Source organism: Arachis hypogaea, chromosome 4, assembly GCF_003086295.3.
Source record: "Arachis hypogaea cultivar Tifrunner chromosome 4, arahy.Tifrunner.gnm2.J5K5, whole genome shotgun sequence".
Taxonomy (NCBI): Eukaryota; Viridiplantae; Streptophyta; class Magnoliopsida; order Fabales; family Fabaceae; genus Arachis; species Arachis hypogaea.
Genome location: NC_092039.1, coordinates 29,808,869 through 29,817,592, shown reverse-complemented (window position 1 = coordinate 29,817,592; position 8,724 = coordinate 29,808,869). Strand labels below are relative to the sequence as shown.

The 8,724-nt window shown below is 39.3% G+C and overlaps 1 non-coding gene across 1 annotated transcript; it reads left to right on the top strand.

Moving 5' to 3' along the window:
- Positions 1-2,794: 2,794 nt before the first annotated feature.
- On the top strand, positions 2,795-2,902 carry LOC112799234 (small nucleolar RNA R71). The gene has a single exon (XR_003200809.1). It is a non-coding gene; the product is annotated as a small nucleolar RNA R71 (small nucleolar RNA).
- Positions 2,903-8,724: the final 5,822 nt, after the last annotated feature.

Sequence of the window (8,724 nt, the reverse complement as noted above, 5' to 3'; positions counted from 1 at the left end):
TTGATCATGGTTCTTGGTGATCCATGTGTTAACATAGAACTCTTGAACTATTGAGATTCTGACTTGTTGAATGGGGTTGGTGAGAACTTTCTAACCTCTTCTTCGGATCTCATGTCGGATCTCCGGATATTCATTCTTCTTGAGCATGAAGGGAACCTCAGGGATCACTTTTTCTTGGCCACAACTTCATAGAAGTGGTCTTGATGGACCTTTGAGATGAATCTCTCCATCTCCCTTCACTCGGAGGTAGAAGCTTTTGCCTTTTCTTTCCTCTTTCTAGAGGTTTCTCCGGCCTTAGGTGCCATAAATGGTTATAGAAAAATAAAAAACAAACGCTTTTTCTAAACCAAACTTAAAATGTTTGCTCGTCCTCGAGCAAAAGAAGAAAGAATGGAGGAGGAGGAGAAGAAGAAAATGGAGGAGATAGAGTGGTGTGAGTGGTACGGCCAAGGGGGAAGGAAGTATTTATGATGTGTGAAAATAAAAGAGGGATGATGGGTTTATATAGAGGTAGAGAGAGGGTTAGGGTTTATGTATTAGGGTTGGGTTTGGGAAGAAAAGTTTTTGAATTTGAAAAGTGGGGTAGGTGGGGTTTTTGGGGAAGAGTGGGTGGATGTGAGTGGTGAAGGGGTGATGGGGAAGAGAAATGGAGGTGATTGGTGAGGGGTATTTGGGGAAGGGTGGTATGGGGAGGTGTGAAGAAGAGAGAGAGTGAGTTGAGGTAGGTGGGGATCCTGTGGAGTCCATAGATCCTGAGGTGTCAAGGATTTCTCATCCATGCACCATTTTGGCGTGTAAACGCCCTCTGAGTGCTAATCCTGGCGTTAAACGCCAGATTGCTACCCTTTTCTGGCATTTAACGCCAACTTGGTGCCCTTTTCTGGCGTTAAACGCCAGTCTGGTGCCTTTCTCTGGCGTTAAATGCCTAGAATGGTGCCAGATTGGGCGTTTAACGCCCATTCTGCTGCCCTTACTAGCGTTTAAATGCCAGTAAGCTCCTCCTCTAGGGTGTGCTATTTTTAATGCTATTTTTGAGTTTGCTTTGATTTTTGTAGTTGTTTTTGTGACTCCACATGATCATCAACCTAAAGAAAACATAAAATAATAATGAAAAATGGAAATTTAACATAGATAAATAAAGATTGGGTTGCCTCCCAATAAGCGCTTCTTTAATATCAATAGCTTGACAGTGAGCTCTCATGGAGCCTCATAGATTCTCAGAGTATGGTTGGGGCCTCCCAACACCAAACTTAGAGTTTGAATGTGGAGGGCTCTATTTGACTCTGTATTAAGAGAAACTTTTCATGCTTCTTCTCCATGTGTATAGAAGGACCAACTCTCCTCTGTCAACATCAATCATAGCTTTTACTGTGGCTAAGAAAGGTCTGCCAAGAATGATGGATTCATCCTTATTCTTCCTAGTGTTCAGGATGATGAAGACAGCACGGATGTAAAGGCCTTCAACCTTCACTAAAATATCCTCTACAAGTCCATAAGCCTGTTTTCTTGAATTGTCTGCCATCTCCAGTGAGATTCTTGCAGCTTGTACCTCAAAGATCCCTAGTTTCTCTATTATAGAGAGTGGCATGAGGTTTACACTTGACCCTAGGTCATACATAGCCTTCTCAAAAGTCATGGTGCCAATGGTGCAAGGTATTAAGAACCTTCCAGGATTCGGTTTCTTTTGAGGAATCTTCAGCTGAGCCAAGGTGGTTAGTTCATTAATGAGCAATGGAGGTTCATCCTTCCAAGTCTCATTACTAAATAACTTGGCATTCAGCTTTATGATTGCTCTAAGGTACTTAGCAACTTGCTCTTCAGTAATATCTTCATCCTCTTCAGAGGAATAATACTCTTTAGAGCTCATGAATGGTAATAGGAAGTTCAGTGGAATCTCTATAGTCTCTAGATGAGCCTCAGATTCCTTTGGTCCCTCATGAGGGAACTCCCTAGTGGTCAGTAGACGTCCCTTGAGGTCTTCCTCACTGGGAATCACTGCCTTTTCATTCTCTCCAGGTTTGGCCATGTTTGATACAATTATGGCCTTGCATTCTCTTTTTGGGTTCTCTTCTGTATTACTTGGGAGAGTGCTAGGAGGAGTTTCAGTAACTTTTTTTCTCCGTTGACCCACTTGTGCCTCCAGATTTCTGAGAGAGGACCGTGCCTCATTCATGAAGCTGAGAGTGGTCTTGGATAGATCAGAGACTATGTTTGCTAAGCTAGAGAGACTCTGCTCAGAATTCTCTATCTGTTGCTGAGAAGATGATGGAAAAGGCTTGCTATTGCTAAACCTATTTTTCCCACCATTATTGTTATTGAATCCTTTTTGAGGCTTCTGTTGATCCTTCCATGAGAAATTTGGGTGATTCCTCCATGAAGAATTGTAGGTGTTTCCACAGGGTTCTCCCATGTAATTCACCTCTTTTATTGCAGGATTCTCAGGGTCATAAGCTTCTCCTTTAGAGGGGGCTTCTTTAGCACTGCCAGATGCAGCTTGCAATCCAGTCAGATTATGAGAAATTATATTGACTTGCTAAGTCAATATTTTGTTCTGAGCCAATATGGTATTCAGAGTATCAATCTCAAGAACTCTTTTCTTCTGAGTTGTCCCATTGTTCACAGGATTTCTTTCAGAAGTGTACATGAACTGGTTATTTGCAACCATTTCAATGAGTTTCTGGGCTTCTGTAGGTGTTTTCTTCATATGAATAGATCCGCCTGCAAAATGGTCCAATGACATCTTGGATAACTCAGACAGACCATCATAGAAGATACATATGATGCTCCATTCTAAAAGCATGTCAAAAGGACACCTTCTGATCAATTGCTTATATCTTTCCCAAGCTTCATAGAGGGATTCACCTTCCTTCAGTTTGAAGGTTTAAACTTCCACTCTAAGCTTACTCGTCTTTTGAGGTGGAAAGAATTTAGCAAAGAAGGCATTGACTAGATTTTTCCAAGAGTTCAGGCTGTCTCTAGGTTGTGAGTGGCAACCATATACTAGCTTTGTCTCTTACAGCAAAAGGGAAAAGCATGAGTCTGTAGACCTCGGGATCAACTACATTGGTCTTAACGGTGTCACAGATTTGCAAAAATTCAGCCAAGAACTGATGAGGATCTTCCAATGGAAGTCCATAAAACTTGCAATTCTGTTGCATCAGAAAAACTAATTGAGGCTTAAGCTCAAAGTTGTTTGCTCCAATGGCAGGAATAGAGATGCTTCTCCCATAGAAATCGGGAGTTGGTGCAGTAAAGTCACCAAGCACCTTCCTTTCATTGTTGGCATTGTTGTTATTTTCGGCTGCCATATCTTCTTCTTTTTCGAAGATTTCTGTCAGGTCCTCTCCAGAGAGTTGTGCTTTAGCTTCTCTTAGCTTTCTCTTTAGAGTCCTTTCAGGTTTAGGATCGGCTTCAACAAGAATGCCTTTATCTTTGTTCCTACTCATATGAAAGAGAAGAGAACAAGAAAGTATGGAATTCTCTATGTCACAGTATAGAGATTCCTTGATGTGTCAGAGGAAAAGAAGAATAGAAGGATGAGGTAGAAGAATTCGAACTTATAAAGAGGGGAGAGGTTTCGAATTATTAAGAGAGGAGGAGTGTTGGTGATTAAATAGAAAGACATGAGAGAGAGAGTTTTCAAAAATTAAAAAGGATTTTTGAAAAAGTGGTTAGTGATTTTCAAAAAAGATACGAAATAGTGATTAGTTGAAAAAGATTTGAAAATCAATTTTTGAAAAGATAAGAAGTTAGAAAAGATTTTTGAAATCAAAATTTGAAAAAGATATGATTTGAAAAAGATTTGATTGAAAAAGATATGTTTGAAAAGATATGATTGAAAAACAAATCTGATTTTTTTTAAAAAGATATGATTGAAAAGATATGGTTGAAAAAGATTTTATTTTTAAAATTGATGACTTCACTAACAAGAAATTGAAAGATATGATTCTAAAATTCAAATATTGAACCTTTCTTAACAAGAAAGTAACAAACTTGAAATTTTTGAATCACAACATTAATTGTTAGCAGGAATTTTCGAAAAATATTAAAAAAAATGAAAAAGATTTGATTTTGAAAAAGATATGATTGATAAGAGAGGATATGAAAAAGATAAGATTTTGAAAAATTAGTTTTAAAACTTAAAATTTGAAAAAGATTTGAATTGAAAACAAAACTACCTCCTTGGTGCTATCCTGGCGTTAAAAGCCCAGAACGGTATCCATTCTGGCGTTTAACGCCCACTTGTCTACCTTTTTGGGCATTAAACGCCCAACCAGGTACCTTAGCTGGCGTTTAAATGCCAGAATTCCTTCTTCACTAGGTGTTTTGAACACCCAGCTTTTTCTCTGTGATTCCTCTGCTGTATGTTCTGAATCTTCAAGTCTCTGTATTATTGACTTGAAAATACATGATTTTGAAATTTTTTTTTGAATTTTTAATGATGAGAGAGAAAAACAACAAAATGCAACTAATCATGAAAAACTAAGATCAAATAAACAATGCATGCAAGAACACTTTGAATGTCAAGATGAACATTAAGAAAAAATTTTTAGGAAAAAAGGACATGCAAGACACCAAACTTAGAATTTTCATACTAGAGGCACTAACAAACTGAGAATGCATATGGGAAACAATAAGAGACGCAAAACAAGAGCATTTAAAGATCAGACAAAGAAAATCATCAAGAAAAATTTGAAGATCGTGAAGAACACCATGCATGTATTTTCAAAAAATGCAAGATAAAAACATGAAATTGATACCAAACTTAAAATTTGACTCTAGACTCAAACAAGAAACACAAAATATTTTTTATTTTTATGATTTTATAAAAAAATTTGTAATTTTTCGAAAATTTTTTTGAAAAAGAAAATAACAAACTCAAAATTTTTAATAAGAATCCCAGGAATCGTGCAATGTTAGTCTAAAGCTTCAGTCTAAAAAGATTAGACATGGTCAGCCAAGCTTCAGTAAGACATTACATACAACAGCTAAATTGATGGGAATCAACTAGCCCATGTGATGATAAAAGCATCATCTGAAACTCTAGAATTCGTTCTTAAAAATTCTGAAGAACAAAATAAAAAAATGAAAAATACCTAATCTAAGCAACAAGATGAACTGTCAGTTGTCCAAACTCGAACAATCCCCGACAACGGCGCCAAAAACTTGGTACACAAAATCGTGATACACAACTTCGTGCAGCTGACCAGCAAGTGCATTGGGTCGTCCAAGTAATACCTTACGTGAGTAAGGGTCGATCCCACGGAGATTGTCAGCTTGAAGCAAGCTATGGTCATCTTGTAAATCTTATTCAGGAGGATTCAAATGATTATGGGGTGTTGATAATTAAAAGAACGAACTAGAACATAAAATAGGATAGAAATACTTATGCAATTCATTGGTGGGAATTTCAGCTAAGCGTATGAAGATGCTTTGTTCCCTCTGAGTCTCTGCTTTCCTATTGCCTTCATCCAATCATTCTTACTCCTTTCCATGGCAAGCTGTATGTAGGAGGATCACCGTTGTCAATTGCTACCATCCATCCTCTCAGTGAAAATGATCCTCTACGGTTTCCCGTATGGCTAATCATCTGTCGGTTCTCGATCATGTCGGAATAAGATCCATTGATCCTTTTGCACACTGTCACTGTGCCCAACACTCATGAGTTTGAAGCTCGTCACAGTCATCCCATCCCAGATCCTACTCGAAATACCACATACAAGGTTTAGACTTTCCGGATCTCCAGAATGCTGCCCATGTGATTCTAGCTTATACCACGAAGACTTTGATCGTACGGAATGGAAGCTCTGTTGTCAGGAGAGGCAACCATGCATCGTTAACCAGGAGGCCAAGAGATACACACTCAAGCTCTCGCAGATAGAACGGAGGTGGTTGTCAGGCACGCGTTCATAAGGGGAAGATGATGATGAGTGTCACGGATCATCACATCCACCAGGTTGAAGTACGAGTGAATATCTTAGAACAAGAATAAGCTTGAATTGAATAGAAAACAGTAGTAATTGCATTGATTCATGAGGAACAGCAGAGCTCCACACCTTAATCTATGGTGTGTAGAAACTCCACCGTTGAAAATACATAAGAACAAGGTCTAGGCATGGCCGAATGGCCAGCCTCCCAAAAGTGATCAAAAGATCAAAAGATGATCCAAAGATGAAAATACAATAGTAAAAGGTCCTATTTATAGAGAACTAGTAACCTAGGATTTACAGAAATAGGTAAATGATGCAGAAATCCACTTTTGGAACCCACTTGGTGTGTGCTTGGGTTGAGCATTGAAGCTTTCATGTGCATAGGCTTTTCTTGGAGTTAAATGCTAGCTTTGGTGCCAGTTTGGGCGTTTAACTCCAATTCTGGTGCCAGTTTGGGCATTTTACGCCAGAATTTTTATGCTGACTTGGAACACCAGTTTGGGCCATCAAATCTCGGGCAAAGTATGAACTTTTATACATTGCTGGAAAGCCCAAGATGTCTACTTTCCAATGCAATTGAGAGCGCGCCAATTGGGGTTCTTTAGCTCCAGAAAATCTATTTTGAGTGCAGGGAGGTCAGTAAGGTCCAGTAATGTAAATTTTGCATAAAAACTAATAAAAATATACTAAAAACTAACTAAATCATACTAAAAACTACCTAAAAATAATGCCAAAAGCGTATAAATTATCCGCTCATCAATAGAGCAGGAGCTCCCCACGAAGAGGTGCTAGGACGGATGAATTCTTTCTCCAGTATGTCCTCCAGTTGAACCTTTAATTCTCGTAACTCAGTTGGAGCCATACGATAGGGAGGAATGGACACAGGTTGGACTCTCGTAGCTAATACTATGGAAAACTCAACTTCACGGTCAGGCACATCCCCGGTAGCTCATCAGGGAACACGTCAGGGAATTCTCTAACAATAGGAACCTGATCAAGACTAGGCACTTCGGCGTCAACATCTCTAACAACTGTCAGAAATCCTTGGTTTCCCTTATCCATCAATTGCATCGCACTCATAGATGAGATGATGCTAGCTAAAGTGGGGGCAATCATCATCCTTAAAAACAAAAGGTGAGATACCCAGTATGTAAAACTTCATAGTTTTGGAGTAACAGCCCACATCAGCATGACAAGATGCTAACCAATCCATGCCTAAGATGACATCAATATCTTCCATTGGTTCTAAAAGGATCAAATCAGCCTAGGTTTCAACCGTATTAATTCTAACAACACAAGACCGAAACACGACTCGAACTACCGTGGAGACTCCAAGTGGAGTGCCAACATGAAATGGGTGAGATAACAGTTCAGGTTGCTTATCGAAATGAGATGCACGATGTGGAGATACATATGAATAATGAGAACCCATATCAAATAACACTCGAGCATCTAAAGAACAAACTTGTAAAGTACCTGACACCACAGTATTAGAAGCTTGAGCATCTTGACGTGTTAAAGCGTACACACTTGCCTGACCTCTTCCTCTTTGGATCCCTCCTCTGTTATAAGTCTGACCCCTGCCACCTGCTCCTCTGCCACTAGGACCAGAAGAATTTCCAATAAACATAGCTGAAGATGATGGCATTGGTGTTGTAGGACGTGCAATACTTGGAGCAAAGCTTCCTCTAGGATTTGGACAATCCCTCCAAAGATGACCAGATTGACCACAACCAAAACATGCACCAGTAGCCTTGAAACATATACTGAAATGGTAGATCCGACACTGCTGGCAGTAAGATTTAGTTGGTCTTGTCTGATTAGAACCATGTCCGCTAGATTGAGGGGTGCCTCCAATAAAAGGTCTTGGACTCGAAATACTCATAGGAACAGATCCAAAAGAAGCAACCCCACCGAAAGATGTTTTATGACGAGCTCGATAACATGAATAACCTTACTGATTAGTTTGACCATGATGAGACTGAAATCCTCCTAACCTAGCTCCACCAGAAAATTGTCCCTTCATCTTAGGCTTCTAACCAACATCCTTAAAAGCATTTCTCTCTGCTATCCCAGCTTCAATTCCATAAGCAGAGTTTAGGACATCCTTAAAAGACATGCGTCCGACTTCAGGCATAAGAGTAGTGAACATAGGTTCTGCCAATCCACGAACAAAACGATGAACTTTTATCTCTTCTGAATTCCCCATGTACGGAGCGCTCTTAGAAAGTCTAGTAAACTCCTTAGTATACTCAGTCATTGTTATATTCTCTTGCCTTAATCTTTCAAAGGCAATTACATCTTCTTGCTTGTTAGCTGGATAAAATCGAGTGAGAAACTCTTCAGTGAACTCTTTCCAAGAAGGAGGAGAAAGTCTAGCTGCTTCTTTGCTCTCAAGAAGAGACTCATACCAATATCTTGATGTACCACGCAAGTTTTAGGATACTAACTTAACAACCCATTCCTTGGTGTACTTGAGAGCTCGAATAGCTTTCTTTGTATCTTCTAGATATTGTTGTGGATCTTCATCCAATGAATCTCCATTGAAAGTGGACAAATTCAACTTCAAATACTTTTCAATTGGCGTCTCTTGATCCCCAAACGATTGATGAACTCTATGAGGCTGAGGATTTTGCATATTAGGAATTCCTGCTCCGCCCCTATTTTAATTTGTTAGGACCTATAATACTGCATTAAGGGTTTGATTCATTCCCCTTAATTCAGCTGCTAAGTCCGGTTGAGCCTCTCTTACTGCAGGGTTCTCTTGAACTCTCTCACGGGATTTCTCTCCTTC